Genomic DNA, 21,385 nt, shown 5'->3' with positions numbered 1-21,385 from the left:
AAAGTTAAATTCAGTCTCTACACTGGAGCAGAGAAGGTTTGGGCTAGAACGGCAGACAAAGTGTGGGAAGATTTACCGGCTATCTGAGGCTCAATTGCTGCCAGGGGTGCATATTTAGGGGAGACCATGGGAAAAACGATATAGATGGTCTGAAGTGATCCCAAGCAGGTCACCACAGCGCTATTTCAAATGTGGTCCTTGGCTTGTCATGTGGAATAGTAGCGTAATTTCTACTGTATCAATTAACTGTGAAAGCCATTTTCACCTGTTTCGTTACCTTTTGGGTCAATCCGATCGCAAAAGGAAAAATATACCCAGGCCAGAAGACAATTGGATAGACCCTGCTCTCTGTGATTTATTGTTTTAATTAAAAGCTTTTTAAGCTTTAATTAAAAAGGTACATGAGCACTCAGTATTCAAGAAAAATGCCTTTGTGTTTAGGTCAATTGAATAACGTAAAATATAATGAGATACATATTTCTAGTCTGCAGCTTCACATGAAAAAAAAGCAATATACATAATTAAAAAGTAAATTCAAACTGATAGAAGAGAGCTGTTGTCAGACAAAACAAAAGGTATGCTTTAAATCAACACCAGTAGAGAGGATTTTTTTTTATTTCCTCACTGTAACATCCCTTAAAAAATCCCATGGTACAAATTGAGGCGACTTCATGGATGTGTATCAAAGACAGTGTGCTAAACTGAGTAACAGGTTATTATTTCTAATCCTAATGGTGCTTAACGCAGACCAGATGGTAAAAGCTGGGAGGTGACAAGCTGTAGCACAGAAATTGGGAAGCTTTTGGCATTGGAAACCACCTGAAGTTGCTCACACCGTCGGGGGGGTCCCCCCTAGGATTTCTTCCTGGCTCCCGGGGAGCTGATTTACCTGATGCCCCCAGTTTTTGGTGGGTCCCATTCCCATCGCCCACGTCTTCCCATGCACCATGGCCTCGGAGGAAATCCGGTGCAGGGAAGATGTTGTGTCATGTCCATCGTGGCAGCGCCGTGGCCCCGCTGTGTGTCCGTCTCACCCGTTAACCTCACGGCGTGAACCAACGAGAGAGCTGGCCCCAGGTGCCCAAAACAGCCAAGCTCTCCGTTTTGGGAAATGTCTGGAGACTGAAATGAAATCTGAATGCAAATAGCGGGTGTGATGAAAGGACGCCAAGTTGATCATTTTACAAAGAAATCCCTTTTAACTCTGCATGCAACTCATATTCCAGACATCTAAAGAGTGAAGTAGGTGTATTTTCGCCTATGTTCCTGCTAGAGGCTGCAGCAAGAATAAAATACAGCAACTACAAGTTCTTTTAGAAATATTCCGGTATTTGCACTACCCGAATGCTGTCTTTCTGCCCTAGCTTCACCTAAAACTTGTGGTTTTTGCAGAGCTGGCGCTTTCAGGATCAGTACCTTGCAGGGGGGTGATATCTGCATCTGCCAGCTGGGGACAAAACCTGACCCTCTCAGCAGCCCCTACCTTTGCTCAGTGGTGGAAGCAGCTACACAGTTATGCACCCACTCGAATCCAGAGATGCTCCTTGCCTGCCCGCTCCCCAGGGAGACAGCTCTGTGCTGGGGTATCGCTGGCTGAAAGGCAGGGTTTGCCTTTGCTGCGTTCTTTGTGGTTCCTCTGTGCAAAGCCTGCATGCTTCAAAACAAGATTTAAAAAAAAAAAATAAAAAAATCTCCTCTTCGGATCATTTAGAATTTTCTTCACTTCCTTTGTATTTTAATATTCTTATCAAGGCTCTCAGGCTAGCTGCCTGGGGAGGTGCCTTGGAGAGGAGAAGGGAGAAAACACACCCTTAGAAGGACTTTGAAGGCTGCAGCTATTGAATTGCCAGTCCTCGCTTCAAAAAATTTCCAAGGTCTGCAGGAAGGAACATTTCTTCACTCAAAAGCATTGCATCGTCTGAATAATAGCGATGGAGCTTTTTTCTTGTTAACACCCTCTCTGAAAACAAATCCACGCCAGGAGCCTGACCTGCTCTAATGTCGCACTTACGATTTCAGCAGAATACGGCGATCTCTGTGGCGAGGGCAGAGGGCTCCGGCAGCACTCATCTCCGGAACACCCTTTCCACACCCACAGGTCACTGCCCGCATCGGTGGGAGGGAGGGATGCTACCTTAGCCCCTGGGGATTGACTGGTGTGTAATACATCTTGCTTTTCATGCAGTAGATCAAAAAGTAAGACATCAAGGGTAAAATATAAAAACCAGCAAGCAGCTGGATAATGGCTTTGTTGTTCAAATCACGTTTGTGATAAGTGATGGAAGATAAACACCAACTGCTTGCTTTCTTAATAGAAACATGATGTTTTCATAACTAAGCCCAAAGTAAGTAAAATAAGGTTATATTTTCCTTTCACTTAAAAAAATCATCAGTGTTTGCAGTAGACTTCAAATGTTTGAGAAATGTGGGGCGTTCACTTAAGCCAGAAGAAGCCATGAAGTTTGCATCAATCTCTAATTCTTGTCATGGTTATCCATGTTCTTTCACGGCCATCATGAAGTTCCAGTTTCTATGGATTTAGAAGGAAAAAAGTTTTCAGTGAAGCTGCAGGTGCACTAAATAATAGAACCCATTTTTCAAACTGATTTTATCTTTACTAAAGTTGACTTTACAAAATTCTGCGAAGTAATTTATCAATTTCCTAAGAAAAAAATCGTAGAATCATAGAATCACAGAATGGTTGGGGTTGGAAGGGAACTTAAAGATCACCTAGTCCAACCCCCCCTGCCATGGGCAGGGACACCTTCCACTAGACCAGGTTGCTCAAAGCCCTGTCCAACCTGGCCTTGAAAATATTTGGATACCTTTTAGAAAACTCTGAAAATTTGTAGAAAAATTTTATAATTGTGTTGTAAAGCTTTAACATGGTATGATTTATTTTTTTTTTTACTTTTTGAAGTTGCTAATAAGCTATGAGTAGATTTTTCTGTACCTATGGTGTTAGTGGTTCAAGGTTCCTACGGCTACAGAGATTCTGAAGTTAGTATGTACAATTCAGAGGTTAGAGGAAACTTTGAGTGAAAATTATTTCTAAACTATCTTCATTTGTTATCTTCTATTAAAACATTTTTTTCATCAACGCATCATTATGTGTCAACACTGTAAACAGTAAATAAATTTTATGAGGATTTTTTTTAACAGATTTTGGCTTCAAAATGTCATTCGAACTTTATTCGAATCAGCACGTGAAAGTTTCCTGTATTGCAGGTAAAACGTAGAGATTCCATCCCAGAACATGGTTTCTACAAAAACCTCCTCATTGCAAAGTCACTGCAAGGGCAATGCTTTAGACAGTAGAATGTATTTATTTTAAGTAGTCCTTGATTCCTTTTTCATGCTACAAGTGGTAGAAGCATATAGCAGCATGGTTTTCATTTACACATTTAATTTAAGGGACAAAATCCTTTCATCATTTTGTCCCTGTGCTTTTCTTTGGTGGGAAAGACCCTGCTTTGGTAACCGAGTTTTGCCTTCACAATTTCTTTCACCTACTTTTACAGCAAAATAACTTGGGACCCGATGCCTGCATTAGCTTGTTAACGACAGCTGGGAATATTAAGTGGATCAGGGAAGAACCAGCTGGAGGAAATGCAGAATTAAGGCCATTATTTAAAAGGAGGGAAGCAAGCTGTGTTTTCTCCCACCACCCTAGCACTGGGGAGGTGGGCTCTGCAGGGATGCTGTCTCTGGTGTGCCCTCATCCTGCCCCAGCTTCCCGGCCCCTCTGTATGGTGTGTTGTCTTATGGGAGCTCGTCTGGTTTCTCCTGGGCTCGTTGTCCCATGCAGAGCTCTGCAGAACAGAGGATGTGCTGTGCGGGGTCCTACTGAAGGACAAACCTGACTCGTTGGCTGGTGTGCTGGGCGCTGCTGTGGTTTGCGTGGGATGGTCCGAGGTGTGGCTTGGAGGGATGGGTAAGTTTCTATGCATTAAAAAAATCTGCCTGATAATTTAAAAGAAAATAGCTTGAGAAACCAGCTCCTTTTTTGTGTACAAAAACCTTTAAAAACCTTTCAAAAAGCAACTCTGTGACTCAAATGAGTAGGGTAGGGAAGAGGCTGTAGCTGCGGGAGAATGACCTTGCTGTGAGAGTGCCTGTGATACTGGCTCGCTCGAAGATGCTGGAGCTGTATTTCATATGAGCTGGGGGTTGTTTACAGCACTTCTAAGGCTTGGGAGAGAGGCATGTGATGTGGAAAACTGGGCTGAATAAGGAAAAAACCCACTGAGATGGTTTGATTTGAAAACCCTCAACCGAGTGAGGCAGTACTTGACTCAGTCTGTGATTTTAGAAAAGGGTGGTCTCTTCCATAAAGACACAGAAGGGCAGAAGATGGTGGAGGATATTGAGTGCTGTCACAGGCGATCTGTGTGGTGCTGAGGGGGCACACACCAGTGTGCAGCCAGAGGTGATGGCTGGTGCTTTCTGCCCATAATAAGGTATTTCATTACTAGTATTCCTGTACTGCACACATGGTTGGTATCCTACCTGTTAATGCTGTTTGCCCACATTTATTTTATTGTGTAGCATAGCCAGACCACATGAGTTATTTAACCGCATGAAGGGGGTTTGGGCTGTTACCTCCTCTTTTAGATCAGCTGCAGAGTGATCTGCTATGGGCTGCTCATGTTGTCTGTCTCCTGCCATCTTGAGCACATGCCCTGACCACTGAACTCATTGCTGTTAGTCTGTATTTATTTTTCTTTATAGCTTTTTCCTCTCCTTCAGTTTATTGTCAGACCCCCTTTTACCCCCGAGTGGCCTAATTCTCCTGTTGATAATCAGCCTAAACTAAAATTAGATAATGGCCAAGTTAACAGCTCTTTATTTTACTCTTAATTGGAATCTGACCAGCTATTCCAAAATTATGCTGCAAAGCTACATAATAAAAGAAGAATCCACAATTAAAAATGTTCATCTTAAAAATTTTGAAATCAAAACAGTTTTCCTTATTTACATTAATGTGGCTTTGCATGAGCAAACTGGGGTCTAGAAAGGCTGTGCTGGGGAAAGCTTCAGAGTTCCTCCTCCCCTTACAGTTGCTTTTTATAACTTATTCTAGCCATTGTACGCATTATTTTTCTTCATCATATTACTCAAACACAAGGGTATTGACTGTTCCTATTGTTGATGTAGCCATTTACTAGCTTATGACTATGTTTCTGTCATTACCTACCCCTTGTACTCTCCCTGGAAGTGTTCTAGCAAACACTCAGTGCTCCAGCTTGGCAAAAATATTTTTCCTTCCCAACCAACCAAGTGGGTCACTATAACCTTTCTAGTTAAGAGCATTGCACTTATTATGCAGTTCACTTCTGCCAGGCAAACTTCTCAGGTCCAAGTTTTTCTTGCTTACATTTCTGTAAACTTAAAATGACTTGATAGGCTCAACAATCCGTTCCTGTTTAAAGGAGTCAACTCAATTTTTCTCTTCTTACAAAGTGGCTGGGTCTCCAAGGCACACAAAAAAGACCATGTAACAATCTTGTATAGCTGAAGCTTGATTTTTCCAACTTCTTATTTAGCACTGCAAATCCCTCTAAAAATACTATGCATTAATACTGCATAAAAAGCAAGCAGGTACTTCCACTCTGCTTTAGTGTCTCTCTTTACCTAGCTATTACTAGAAATTAATGTTTCTACGATTTTTACTTTAAATTATGTGCTGCTGACTGTCATGCAGCCTTGTCCAAGATCATACTGATGCCCTGCAAACAGGTTTTATGGTTTATCAAGCTCGTATCTGTCTCTTGTACCTTTTTGCTTTTTTCCCTGTAGCATGGTCAGGCTGTTCTTATTTAGCTGATGACCAAATAACATTTGGTCTGTTGTGGAACAGTGTTTGCAATCTGCATGCTTGTCACTTCTGATTTGTGTGAGAAACAAGTTGCAAGACTACCATAGACGGGGGTTTTTTGGAAGTGGGGTAAGAAGTGGCATCTCAGTAGTATTTGCTTTCTGTTTTTCCCCTCTGTAGTAAAAATTTAACATAAAACTAAAAATATGTGCCAAAACATCTTGAGGACAACTGGAAATACAAGACATGGTGAGGTGGAGAAGATGGAGCACAATGAAATGCTGATAATTTCCAGTTATTTTAGTTGTACACAAGAAAAAAGGATTTGATGTACATAGTGCACCTGGTAATATGATACACTTATTTCCAAGGTCCCTCCCAGTCTGAACCATGAGTCTGCAAAAAGTATCAAATTTTGGTCAAAATTTTTCATTCAGCCAGAACATATAAGGGCATTTATATTAAATTTAATCTACTGACTAGATTGAGCTAGAAAACTACCAGAGGAAACAAAGTTTTAACAAAATAGTTATTCTGTGAGCTTGAAGTGCTTTGATTAAATCACTGCAGACAAACGCTCAACAGTTTGAAAACAGACCTGTTGGTAATCCCGAGGGTTCAGCCCAGGACCTGGCTCCTGAGGCCCCCGAACTTCTCTTACACAGCAGACTACTATGGTGAGTAATGCAATGTAAGTGTGTGTTTGGGGTTGAGTGGAGTCCACAGCTCCTGGGTACTTCAGCTGGCTATTTCTTGTCTAATACATCCCACACAATGGATCTGAGATTTTTTGCATTGTCGTAATTGTGGGGTTGTCCTTGCTCTCCGGTAGCAGCACTGAAAAACACACTCCCACCCTACAGAACAAATACCTTACCTAAGATGTAGGTAAGTAAAGTTGATCAGAAGACACTGGTTTTAAGAATGAAGTGTTCTTCATCAGCTGAGCCAAAACAAAGTTATGTACCACTGATTCAAGATCTCTGGAAGGGAAGGGGTCTCTGGTCAGGTTGTGTTCCTCTGACCTGAGATCCCATTTGCTTTCAGTTCATAGAGCAGAAGCAACAGAAAGCATGAGCTAGCATGGATAGCAGCAGTAAAGCAGAAGGAAAGGGGTAAGCCTGCAAAAATCCAAACAGGTCGTGCATTTAGTGCAGCCCTAAGTATGCAGTGGTAAGGAGAATACAGCAATGGAGCAAAGAGCTGATACTATGCATTGAAGATTCAAGCTATGCCTGCTCAGTGATGGAACAGTGACACAGGCTTACAACTGACATGAAACAAACAGAAGGAAATAAAGGCAAAATAAGCAAGGACATGATGTTTAAGGCACTGCTGACTGGGATATGCTGAGCTAGGTGGTTTGTCATTAGTACAAAACCATCACCTGAATGAAAGCCAGTTATAGCAAAAATAATGAAATTTTGCGCACTTAGTTAAACTCGGTTCCCTGAGAACGGTAGTTCACCGGGAGAACAGTTGCAAAGGTACTGGGGAGACATAATTTCAAGTGGACTGACTTTGAGGTGTTGCATATAAAGCTTTGAGAGGCAGCTGATTACCATCCTTCAAAAAGCTTGATGAAAAGCCATGAGTTACATCCAGGTCTATTCCTGAGGGAATATATTAATAATTTTCTTAAAATTGCATAGAATGTGAAAAACCAGGCAGGTGGTGTTCAGACTCTGCTGCCCTTTCTGGCTTTGAAAACCAACTGTTGGACTCTGCCAAGGTGATCAAGCTACAGAAGAGGAGATCGTGTACAATGTTTTAAATTTGGATGTCTGAAGCATGTGTTTTGCCCTAACTCATCCAATGCAAAGCCCTGCAGAACTTTGTAGGCTGGGATTTCATCAGTACTTTCCCCTCCTGGATTTCATTGTTGGCTGGAAAATCCAGCCAGGACTGTTTGAGGCTTGTATGAGCTTGGGCTCAGCCAGGAGCACACCTGGACCACCTCATGATTACAATGGGTTGATATAAACCCAGGCCTTAACGTGTGAAACTGCATGAATAGAAATCCAGGGTTTGCATGTGCCTTGCAAAATACCGGTGTGAAATTCTGCAATACTTTTGTGTCTGTTTCTTTGGAAATGAAGTTGGAACAAACAGCAGCAGCTAAAATTAACACAAGTTCCAACTCCTTCACTAGTGGGTGCTGATTCCTGTTTCTAGGGAAACAGACAATAAGCTGGTGTAAAGAGACATCTTCTGAAATGCCCAAAATTATTTGAAGTCTAATACTATCAGGCTGTGCTCTGTAAGCTTTATAGTAGGCTCTTTTCTGTTGGAAGGCTGATTACAAAGCAATAGCTGGAATTTCCTTTCTTGTGCTGAAATAAATTAGGGATCTACTGCATAACCAAACCTTGCCACATTTTATCTTTCAAAGAGACCTAACTTTGACAGTTGCTCCTGGTCTGATTTATTGCAAGTTTATTTGTCAAAAATTAACCAGTTGTAGAGCAGGAGAGCTTGCAGACCTTGTTTTAGCACCCATCCCTCCCCTAAGCACGAAATTCCACAGCCCCGGGCAGGGATCCTTGCCATGCCATGGCCCAGGTCTGAAGCGGAGTTGAGTGGCTGTCTGTGCTGGACTGCTCAGCCTTGTCTAGCTGGAGTCCCTGGCCGGGGGAAGTCTTGCTCTTCCAGGAAGCTCATCATGCTTGTCCTCTTTCTAGGAGATTGACAGAGACTTTTGGCTATGTATTTTAGCCTGAGCCATCAGGAAAATTCAATTACTTGGGCAACTACTATTTTACAGGGCAGGATACCAAGTTTGGTGTCATGTGGGAGCTTTTACTGGAGTAGAGTGGAATCTGTCTTCTCCATGCAGATGGTTTAATTTGTATTCAAGTTTCAAAAGACTGCAGGGCCAACACAAGCAGATTTTGGAGCAGAATTTCAAGTGGGGTTTCAAGCAGGTTGCCCAGCACAGGACGAAACAGGGGAAGAGGTGAGCTTTGTGCAGCACAGGCTGCATGTGGTTGGAGAAGAGGCAGTATAGCCAGAGCTGTTTCTGTTCTTGTTTTTCCTGCCTTCATCCTTCTGAACAAATTTCACAATCATAGGTTGAGGGATAATTTTGCATACATGCTTCTTGTTAAGCAAACTCTTAAAAACAGCTGTTAGATGTTTATTTAGTGTTTCTGTTTCAAATCACTCCCTTCTGCTCCATGCCGATGCTACATATCCCCTCTTCTTCCTCTGGCTTTCCTCTGTCTCTAGTCTACCACTGTTCATCTGTAAGGTGTAATGTCTGTTTTCCCCCTGCTTTCCTTCTCTGTTGTTCCTCAGGGCTGTATCCTTTTCCTCTGAACTTCTGTCTGTTACTCTCCTTTGCTCTTTGTGCTCCCATCTCCCACACTCCCGGTATTCATTCCAGTGCCATCTCGCTCACATATTTTCCAACCTCCCTCCAAAAATGACACATTTATGAATCAACATAAAACATGTTCCAGCTACTGTTCCAAAAAAACATTGCCATGTACAGGAAGTGTCTTCTCCAGCCACTCTCCCTGAGTGCTGAGAGTCTCCTGCTGATACTTATTTATGCATATCATATTTGTCTAGGCAACAGATATGCTTTTGTGCCTCAGATTCTGCAGTAAAATGCAAAGGTACAATTATCAAGAACACATTTTTCCTACTACTAGTCATTTATTGTTTCCTACTAGTTGGCACCTTGTTCCTGGGCCCCATCATTTTGCATACAAATGTTTGTTTTTAAAAAAACAATCATAATGTGGATTCAGTAGAACTGCATTTTGTGGATTGTAGGCTTACATAACATTGCAGTCTTATTACTCTTGCGTATTAATCGTAGTGTTTCTTCCACTTCTGTGTTTCCTATGCTGATTGCTCTGTTTTGTTTCAGCTTTTCAGGGCAAAATTTCAGGTTTTTTTCTGTGTATGCTCAGGTGGCTCTAGTCCTCATGAGGACTTTGGGTATTAAAGTGGATGATCTCAAGAGCAGGTCCTGGGGGACAGAGCAAGAGGCATGTACTTAATGTTACATCTGTTGCCTGTGTGGAGCACACACTTTCCTACCATCAAAACCTCTCCTGCTGCCTTCTGTGCTCACAGCTAACAAAGCAGCATGGGCAGACTCCTGTCTGCCCAATGCTCTGCATGAGCTATGCCTTCTCTCCACTACAAGCACTTATCTTGGAGTACGTATGCATCTCTTCGTGTCATTTCAACATCAAACTGGAGTAGTAAGAGTTAATCAGCTTTATCCATGAATTCCTTGGGAGCTCTTAAGGGTTAACATCAAACTTTTACTACATTTTAATGTAGGAGGGTTTTTAATGTGGTTGTTTTGTGTGAATATACTTCAGAGGAACAGCACAGAAAATATTCTGAACTATGACTAAGAACCAGTGATCAGCAGGATAATCTCCATCTGTTTTGCAAAATCAATTCTTACTGCAGTTGGCCAATAGAAGTATTTCCAAATGAAATGGAAGCATCAAACAAATGCATCTGTGAGATAGAACCTCTCAGTAGCTGGTTCATATGTGCAACAAATAATGATCAGAAAGGACATCTGTTACTGCTTTCAACAGGCAATCAGCCTAGATTTGCAAGCACCTTGTTTTGACATCAACTGGTGTATGAGGAGACTAATTTTTCTGTGAAAAGATTATTAAAGTACCTAGAGATGGAGGAAAAATTTGGAATAGTCACAAAGGTAAAGCACTAATTAATTTAAACAATACAGAAAATATATACAAATTGTATGTTTCCCTTTGCCCACTTATTACTCTACTTGAGTTTTATGATGCCCGTTCCTGAAGAGCAGAAGATTTTCAAAAGGAAATGATAGGGCAATTCCAGACCTGACCCAGTGGAGAAGTAGGTGTATATTAGGAAAAATTTCTTTCCTGAGAGAGTGGTGAGACACTGGAATAAGCTTCCCAGGGAAGCTGTGGAGTCACCATCACTGGAGGTGTTCAAGGAACTTGTCGACGTGGCACTGCGGGACATGGTTTAGTGGGCATGGTGGGGTTGGGTTGATGGTTGGACTTGATCATTTTACAGGTCTTTTCCAACCTTAGTGATTCTGTGAATTATATGGTTGCTGTGCAAACTCAAACCTGTGGTTTGATAACTCCCTTCTCAGTCCTTGCCTAACACTGGTAGCACCTAAAACTTGCTGATTATCTTTTTAGACGGAAAATTCCTGCTGTGGCTGTAATTCTTTCTACCTAAATGCGTAGCCACTGAGGTATGGGCCCAGACACTAAATTCCAAGAAAGCCCCTTGTAATCCAGATTAAACAGCTCCAGCATCCTCTGGGACTGCAGCAGAGTCTTCTGCTGGGCCTGGAGGACCTGTTCTGCAGAGGCAGAGAGGAATGAAGGAGCCCGCATCGAGGGGTGGGTTTAGAGCTGTAGCTTTAGGACAGAAACGCTGGTTCTGGTGCTTGCTGGGTTTGGGATTATTTCCAATTTACCTAATTATTACTCAGTATAAAATGCATACTGTTCCCATGCATACCTAATTTGTCAGAAGCCATAGCAGATGTGAATCCCCCCATGCTGGTAATGAGTTTACATCAGGAGCTGAGGAAATAGCCCCTCTATTTTTGCAAATGGAGTGACAAACCCTGCAGGAGGTTGTAAGACCTTTTCTATCAGTTGTGTGAAATGGCTTGGGATGGGCTGATGCTAGCTGGAAAGACATTAAAGTATGGGATGTTTTATGTCTGGAAGCTAGACAAAAATCTCCATCTCTGCTGTATGAGCACTAGTTTGTTAAAGCATGTGATGGATAAACCCTTGCTCTCCATATGGCTACTCCAGAAAGACCCTACCAAAAGCCTCTCTGTGCTTGTCCAAGGACAACCGGGACCCGTGAGGTCCTGCTGCTGCTATTCTTTAACTAAGTCTTCAATGACACAAAACCTTTGTTAAAATTTGTATCCTGTGTCTGATTGCATGTATGCTTACAGTAGCATTTTCTTCTCCTTATCTCTTATTAGTCCGGTCAATGGGACTGTTGAAATGGTGCTTTGCCCGGCTGTGCACGCTGCTGGTAACTGGTTCTTGCCAAGTGTGTTCACTACATTTCTCTGTGTTTCTTCACATCTTGAATCATGTTTGCCACAGCACATGCAGCTCCATATGCTGAATTTCAGAGGTTTAGTATATCCTGGAGAGGGGAATGAGGGGAAGCAGGGCAGCGGTGGGGCTGGGGACTGGCATCTTACAGCCCTGGGCCAGGCTGAGATAGGGTCCTGGGCCGTGGGCAGGGTGGCTGATCAGGGACATGAGGGTTTATTAGTGCCCTCAGGGCCCTGACAGTGAGCACATTGTAAGCTACTGTGGTAGTGGAAAAAATAAAGGTGTGAAATAATGTATAAAAAACACATCAAAACAATTAGCCAAATAAAAAAAAACCAGAAACAAAATTTTCAACTGAAAGAAGCAGAAGTGTAAGTGGTGAGGTATTATGCTTTTCCCAGCTTTGGCAGACCTCAGGACACCTCATGATGTACATGGAGAAAAATTTGGTGTACCTGTCAAAACATTGAACAAAAAGACATTCAAGGAAGAAGATAAGGGCTTGCCTTTTAATTTTACTGCAATACAGAGCACAAGAAAAAGAGCTTATTAGAGGTCCAGAAAGGAGAAAGAACAGAGATTTTGCTATTAAAAATACGGTATTCTTCTAAAGGGACAGTTAATCCTCATGAGAGGTGCTGTCAGGATTAGGAAAATCAGTAATGTGTTAGGTGATGAGGCAAAAGGTGCTGTTAAAGTATCTGTCTGGGAGGAACGCCTGCCTTGCCTTGACCACCACCTTCTTCTGAAGGAAGTCACTTCCCAGCCTCTCATCTCTTGACTTGGTGTTTCTCTGCAGCAAGACTGTGCCAGGTGCTGACGGATCGGGTGCTCCAGGAGCGGACTGTCAGCTCTGGGCCGTGTCCTGTAGCTGTTATTCCAGCACAGAGCTGATGTTGCAGCCTGCTTTGCTTCAGTACCTGAGCCGCCTTACTGAGGACTGGCCTGGCTGCTGCTGCGGTGGAAGACATAAGGAGAAGAAAGAGGTAATAATACATGACTTCCAATTTTGTGATGTTTGATGTGGGCGGGTCCATATCATCTGCAATGTCCCTGGTTGTGTTTCTCCCTGCCCCAGCAACCTGGGTGGCTGTGGATCATCTGCTTGTGCTGGAAGTTCAAAGCTTGAATTTAATTTCACGTTGCTTCAGGTATATGGGGTTTGTATAATGATGGCTCCTGCAGTGCCTCATCAGCTGGAAGTTATTAATATGCTTGTTACTGACAAACAGCTCCATATTGCAACGAGGTAGTGGAAAGAGGTCAATAGTAAGTGCAGAAAGTACAGAATAGCCAACAAAAAGAAATTTTAAGAGATGGGAACAGATGAGCAAAGGTAGAGATAAAAAAAGATGGTCGGTGCTTCTTAGGATCTTTACTGATAGCACTTACAGGAAAACTACCTCTTCTTTTGCTGGTGATGTATTGTCTTGCACTGTGTGCTTTATTTTTACTCTTTCAATACAAAGTTGTGTTGGAGCCCCACGTTCACAGCTACGTGCAGACTGTGGTAGAGACCTGCTGGGGGAAGGTCCAAGTGGCTGCCGATCGGGTTGGTGACTGGCAAGTGCCTTTTTGTTGTTGGTTGAAATGGCAGCTCAGGAAAAAATTAATTTCTAACTTTTAAGCAGCTATACAGTCTACACTGATAATTTTTGTAAAGCTGAACTGACTTGTGCATGTTCCTGGGATGTGGGGCTTGGCAGGCAAATGCCCACATCAGACCGCTGCAGCTGTGCTCCAAGGGGAATTGGTATGTTTGCAGAGAAGTTAAGGCTAGCAGTATGCCTGTGAGAGCGACCTGGAACTTCAATATGTATGGCTGAGCACACACATATATCTGTATATATTCTGAAAATGTCTGCTTAGCTGGTACATAGAACCAGCTGCACTAAACTGCAGAGATGTCTCTATTGCTTTTGCTTTCTTCTCCAAGCTCCTGAAGCTGTACTTTGAATAGAGGGACCCAGCAATGAGGCCCTTACCCAACAGGCTTGACCATTAACTATTCTCAAAATCTATTCCATCAAAACCTGCAAGATCAGACTCAGAAAACATGACCCCGCTGGAGTATGTGTTGCTTATTTTCCTTCAATTCGTCCTCCTCATTGCAAAATAGTTTGGTGGCAAATTGGTGAGATGAAATATGGAAGAACAGACTTTATATCCCTTCTAGCTGAGTAGTTTCAACTACACACCTCTCTCTTGGGAGCTGCCTGATTTACTAATTGCTGGTTGCTGGGAAAGGTACCCCCGAACTTGAATCTTGTGTTCAGTTTTGGGCCCCTCACTGCAAGAAGGACACTGAGGTGCTGGAGTGCATCCAGAGAAGGGTGATGGAGCTGGTGAGGGGTCTGGAGCACAAGTCTGATGAGGAGCGGCTGAGGGAGCTGGGGGTGTTCAGTCTGGAGAAGAGGAGGCTGAGGGGAGACCTCATCGCTCTCTACAACTGCCTGAAAGGGGGTTGTGGGGAGGTGGGTGTTGGTCTCTTCTCCCATGTAACTAGCCATAGAACGAGAGGAAATGGTCTCGAATTGTGCCAGGGGAGGTTCAGGCTGGATATTAGGAAAAATGTCTTTCCTGACAGAGCAGTGAAGCATTGGGACAGGCTGCCCAGGGAGGTGGTGGAGCCACCATCACTGGAGGTGTTCAAGGGATGTGTGGATGTGGCACTGTGGGACATGGTTTAGTGGGCATGGTGGGGTTGGGTTGATGGTTGGACTTGATGATCTTACAGGTTTTCCAACCTTAATGATTCTGTGACCTGTCCTGTTGTGAGAAAGGCTTCAAAGTCCCTTGGGCTAAGGAGGAGCAGCAGGACGAAATATTACTGCAGTGGGGAACAGCACAGGGAGTTTGGGGGTTCTGGTCCATTTACATATAAAATATATTAACTGTCCTGAAAAAAAGGTGGTTGACTGCTTCACTCTGGTGGAGTATATTTAAAGCTAGCTCTTAATAGATGAGAACTCCACTTTCTGGCACCTAAGTATATTTAAGAAATCTGGCCCCAAAAGCTTAGTCTGTCCTTTCCTGCTTAAAAGTGGTCTCCCTAGGCCTTCTGCTGAAATAAAATATTCTGACTGTGATATGGGAAAACAGGAGAAAAACCTCTGTTCCCTGTACAAAGAATGATCTTATTCCTTGTACTTCCCTCTTAGCTTCGACCATGAGCTTTATGTTCTCTAAAATCCATAAACTTCATGCCTGCAGGAGCAGTCGGCCCCCTTGCCCTGTCTGGTCCTGAGCTGGAGTGCGCGACAGCATGCTCTTCCATGAAGCTTTATTGGGATGTCCTCTGGGCTGCAGGCTCGATATGTTTCTCAGATTTCCTGGATATTTAGCTGGAGTGGGAATTGAGCTTATTTCTTGCTCATGAGTTTTACTACTAAAGGCTATAAAATACATCTTTGCTGAAGTGGAGCCAACTGTTTTGCAGCTTGTATAACCCCCATGAGTTTAGATGTTGCAAGTCTGTTGATGATTTCAAGTTCATTACTTACTGTCCTTGCACTGGAGAGCACATAGCCTTCTTAGCAGTTTTTAAGCTTGAGCATATTGCATAATAAGAGTGCCAATGGCAGTAAAACTTACAAATCATGACATAAAAAGATGGCAAATATTCTTATTCTGAAGGTTTGTCTAGGATTAGTTTATATTGATTTATGTTCTACATCAGTCATATTTCACTTTTGCCAGTGTTGAGAGATTGCATGTGAAGAGCAGAATATGCCATGTAGCACAAAATCAGATGTCAAGAGACAAATGAGTAGAGCCTGAATTATTTTGTACAATCACCTGATGAAGTCACACTGTTTAAAAAAGTTTCCTTCCCAATGAATTAGTCAGTACTTTAGAATCAAATGGGGATTCCCAAGCAGAGCTATAGCACTACCATTTTCTCCTGCTAAACTGTCCCCAGTTCCTGGATGTTTGCTGGCATCTCATGGCACCTTTCTGGTGTTATGTTTTTTGCAGGCCAATGTGGGATTGCTGCAATGGGAAAGCCATTGACTTGCAAGTGTCACTCCCCAAAATTATTGTGAATGATCCTATACAGCTCCATCCTGGAAAGCACAAACCATTTATTGTGTTTCTGCTAACTGATGTTGTGCTGGTCATGCTCAGCAGAACACACATTTTTTGGTCTCTGATGCAGCAACAGTTCCTATCTGCAGAATAAAAAAGTTTTGAGGTATTTTTGGGGGGCTTCTCATTGGGAATGAAAATGAAGTTTCAAGCATGTATTTGCAAAATCAGAAAAGTAGAAGAAAAAAGTGAGACTGTAGAACAGACTGGAGACTGGGCACTTGGCTCCTGGGTCTGAAATCTAGGTCTGTGTCCTACTTCTAAAGCAGGAAAAGTAGGGTTCAGGTGTAGTGGAGACATGTACCTGCCTCCTTCACAATCCAAGTGCCATAAATAGCCAGTCTTCTGAATGCTCCCAGTAAAATTTACTCTCTCCATTAAAGACATTATAGAGGCTTTCACATGCTAAAGCATCTGCTGCTCATTTCAAACCTCTGTCTTTCCTTCCTTTTATAGATATTGGGTGACACTCTACCAGTCTTGTCTCGCCCGACAGATTTTCTGAATTCTGACAAATATTGGAGGAGAAACTAGTATGGGTTCCCTTCACATCCGTTTCTCCTGAAGTTGTCGCATGCCAGCATGCCTTCAGGGATGTGTCTTCACCACCAGTACCCAAGAAGGGGTTGTTAGAAGTTTGAGTTTGCAGGAGTTAATTACAAATTCACTTTATAGTAAATTCTAAGGGGTAGAATAGCTCAGAGAAACATTATTTTCAAAATCATGGCATTGCAGCAGCTGAACGCTCCAGCATCTGAATGTGAAGGATGGCTGTAGGCAGTGCTGTTTGGAAGATCACATCAGTGTGTTGCTTTGGTTCCCATTCATTCATATCTATTAGTACCAGGGCCATAGCGTAAATAAATCATAGCACTCCACAAGCTGCAATGAACATATTACCCAAGCAGAAATGGGGTTGACCATTACTGAATATAAATTATCAAGCTCCACTGGTAAGTGCTAATGCTCCTGAATCACAAAGGTATTTTCTCTGTAAACATTTGAAAGGTAAAATTAAAGTCTTCCCAAATTCTAACCAAATCGATCACTTTTACATTATAAAGAATATAAGTCTAATGACTTTTTTCTAAGTTAACTTTTTAGAATTTATGTCAGGAATAGTCCCCAAACCAGCTCTTCAGCATCTCTACTTCCCTGGTTACAGTATTTCTGTGTGCTGGAACTATGAATTTAAAACCAGATTCAACTTTTGGCCAACAGGTTCCAAGTAGTTGTGGTTAAAGTGTCTGGCTACAAGATGAACACACATTAAATCTGGGGTAAGAAGGAAGTGTGGAAGCATGTTTTCATTGAAGCCTTCATTCAAAACATACTCTCAGCGTTGCTGCTGCTGATCTCCTGCCTACAGATGAAAACCTTGAGCTAAGCGGTGCTTGAAACTTGAGTCAACCCACTCTCCAGGGAATGGAGGCTGAAGCTGCAGTCCTGCTGAGCCTGGAATAGGGATGTGCTGGGACACAGATACATGCTGTAATTCATGTTAGCACAGCTCATCAGATGCTAATTCAACCATTCGGTACTGCTGATCACATCTCTCTGGGACAGTGGTTTTGCAGCATGGTCACCCCCATTTGAACTAGATTAACTTCAGCTGGATGACTTGAGGTAATTGTTTAAGTGAAAAATGAAAAAAAGACAGAAAGAAAAGGGGCATGCTTTTCAGGTAAGATAGGATTTATTCTTCTGGAAGAGAAAACCAAGTAAGTTATGCTTGTGCGTGGATGTGTGCTTCAAGCAAAAATAGGTCTACAATCTCTCACTGAAATGCAGCAACAATATGCCATATAGTTATCACACGATTACAGTCATAAAAAGGAGGTGGAGAAAAGGGCTTGAAAGAATGTGGCATTGAGGGACTGGGGATGGAAATAACTGCTGTTTGTAGTCCTGCTGCACACCCATGTGAAGCCTATTCAACACAAGAGACAAAATAAAACCGAGATATCTTGGGTCTTGTCTAAAAAAAAATCAAGTCTAACAAAAGAGAACACCATCCCACCAAATTAACCCCTTAGGAACTGTTATGACACCAAAGCTGAATTTTTTTACAAATGCATCAATATCCCTGAAAAGTAAAGAAATAGAAAAATAGCTGTAATAGCTGCAGGAGTCCCTCAAAATTGTGCTCCTCCAGCTGTGCTGTGCTCCTGCGATGAGCTGCAAGGTAGGGGTGGATTGCCTTTGCTGGGCAGGTTTGAGAGGTTTCGGGTCTGAACCAGCTGCTGCTGGGGCTGTTGCTCTTTACCTCTGCAGCTGCCTCCTTGGGAGAGGGAATGGGAGCTGCTGCCGTGGTGTGGGTCACTGCTGCTTCATGGAGATGCTTCTGGGGAGCATCAGACCAAAACTGCCTGGTCCCTTCGGCAGGGAAAACGAAGCTGGCCAGGAGGTGTCTGAATGATGTGTCTCTCCCCAGGCAGGCGCTCTCTGCTTTTTATTTCTCCTACTAGCACGTGATTTCTGAGCAAGACCTTCAGTGAAGTTGTGGTCTGATAAAGGAAGACTTAAACATTAAGGCAGTAAAAGTGCCTCTATTAATTTTAGAGAGCTTTGCATGGCAGGTGCTCTCTGATGTGTGGGTTTGTCCTCCTGTTCGGCGGGAGTGGCCCTCGTGGTCTTTGAAGACTTCGTTCTTTAAATTGTTCATATAATAATGACATTGGCTACAGTGGATGCATCTTTCTTTGCTTTCTCAGTCTGTATTATCTCCCTAACTGATTTTCATGACAGAAAATCACTCCATTGCACATGAGGTGTTTTGTGCCATCCTAAAGTAGGTAAATCTGTAATTGCAAGGTACCAGGCGGTGGTTCGTATCACTTGTGAAAAGAAAAAAGCACCTTTTGAAATGCTGCTTAGACATGACCCGCTAAGGCTGGCAGTGGCTTTAACTTTACACTCGATTTCAACATGCTGAAAAATAGAGGCCTTTTGGAGGTCATTGCGAAGTAATGCTCCTGTTGTAGTGGGGAAATAGACCTTTGACTAATGTGGCATTTCTTTGTACATTTAAGCCACAAAAAGGTCCCCTTCCTGAAAGGTTGCTTAAGAGAAGTCAAAATATTGTTCCTCTTTCCTGTAAATAAATGCTGTAGGTTTTGACAGCCTTCACAGATCCAACTTTAAATTTATTCTTTGTATACGCAGTTTATCAAAAGGGGTTAGAAACATCATTTTAGAACAATGTTTTGCTGCTCTCTGAAAACACAATGTGTAAATAATATTTCCTCAAGCATTTCATTTATACTTTGGCTTTTGAATCCAGACTTGTGAAACCTATCTCTGTGTTTTTAATATACATCCATCTGACTGACCCAAATTACCTTTTCTTGTGGAGGCTTTCTTTGAGACTACTGAAACTTGTGATGAATGCAAGAGTTTCTTGGCTCCAGCCCATGTTTTGGTGTTGTACAGCCTGGGAAACTGAGGCCATGCCTCTTTTCTCCAGGACCGTGCTCCTTGACTGATAGGAGAAGGATTGCTCTTCTGTAGGTTGCTTGAGCTTGACCATGTAGTAAAGGTCTACATTAAATATTCCTCTGGCTCTTAAAACTGTAGAAGAAATACCGCTTGCTGCATGCCACAATATGACATGGTGCTCAATGCATTTGACATCAGAAAACCAAGTAACCTCAGCTGACTCATGAGCAATTTTTGTATTAATCATGCCTCTCTGAATTCTCTTGTGTTTGTTCCTTTTTGTTGCCTAAATAATGTTAGAATACGTTTATGCGTTTCCTTCCCAGAAGCAGTATATTATCCTGACTCTTTTATATAATGCAATCTGAGCTAAAATTATCCTTGTGCCTCAGCAGCAGGGTAAGACGGGGGTCCAGCTGGAAATCTCTTGAACCCGGAGGCAGTCTGCAGGATGGGTCTTGGAAAACAGCAATGTGCAATGCATGCGGTTTCCATGAAGGGAACACTGACTGCTTTTGACAGGACATACTACTTTGCATATGTCATATCAGGGGAGATATATAGATATCTTTTTCCCCAAATTAATCTAGTGGGAGTTGATTTTTTTCTTTCTTTTCTTTTGTACAGTAATCTAGCAGATGTTAACTTCTTTATGATGGATCTTAGGCACCACAGATGACAAGGATAGTTCAGGACTGGATTTTCCTATTGCCTACAATACAGAAGTCTCTGTCCCAAATTTCAGCTGGGCACACAGAGTGCTGAGCCCGCAGCCCATAAGTGTCTGACAGCTTCACGAGTACTGCTGGTATAGCCGTGCCCTTGCTGTGTCTCCCCTAGGCAGTGGGGTGGCTAGAAATAACAGGGCAAAAGGGGCTTCCCATCATGAAACTCAAGTCTCTAGAGGAAGAAAGGATCTAAAAATGAAGGCTAGATACTTGAGGTGCTTTCAGCACCAAACAGCGTATCTCAAGGCAGCTTCTTGCAAACCTCTCTTGCTGTGTTCTTCAGTTTCAGGGTAGTATTTCTTTTGGTTAAGTTTATTTTTTGCAGTGTTGGCTGACTCGCTGGATAATAACAGCTTGTAGTCTTGTGGCTCTGTGGGATGGGGTTTTAACCGCCCCTTGCAGGCATTTGCTTTTATTTACTTTGTCAGAAGCACTTTTGGTGTAAACAGTAACAGGCCTTTATTTCAGGGAGGTGCAGCACTGATGTTATATAAATCTAACTTTTTTCTTGCCTCCTGTGTTTGTAAGCCTATGTCTGCTTGTACCTTAATCTTATCTTAAATGAATGAAAAAGAGGCTTGATTTATTAAAATGAGATAGTACCAAAATACAGTCCCAAATAGTGTAAGAACTCCCTCAGACACCTGGGGCTCCGGTGTCATGACACAGTTAATTACATCATGATGTTGGAATGGTGTGGTCATTTTTAATGATTTCAACAAACCATGCTTCCTTAGGCAATCTTCTCATTTCAGCTTCTAAATAAGAAACCCAGAACTTATTTTCTCTCTTTGGAAGAAAATCCATCTTGTTTTTTCCCTGGATTGTGTTTTCCTGCATACAGGGTGGCAGACCACTCTCGTATTCTTTCTTTCTCCAGCTCCCACGCCCTGCGAAGCATTGCCCCACTCCGTGTGGGGCCGAAGAGCTGGGCTGGCCAGGCAAAGAGGAGATCCCTCTCCTCCTTGGGACTAAATCTGCTGGTAATTGAGTCCCTCTAAACTAAAGTCTTTGGGCCTGTCTTGGTTTTGGTTCATCATCAATGAGATGCTGTTGATGTTGCAGCTGTTGACAGAACAGCAGCTTGGATTTATAGGAGGTGAAGATAATTTTTTTGATAAGGTACCTCCAACTGGACTCTCCCAATAAGTTGTGCCTCAGATAATCCAGTCCAGAACAAAAGTTTTTTATTTAGGCCCCTTGACAGGGAGAGGAGAGATGTGTTTGAGGCTGCAGGGAAGGGC

This window comes from Gavia stellata, chromosome 9, assembly GCF_030936135.1.
Source record: "Gavia stellata isolate bGavSte3 chromosome 9, bGavSte3.hap2, whole genome shotgun sequence".
Lineage (NCBI taxonomy): Eukaryota > Metazoa > Chordata > Aves > Gaviiformes > Gaviidae > Gavia > Gavia stellata.
Note: the sequence above shows the minus strand (reverse complement) of the source record.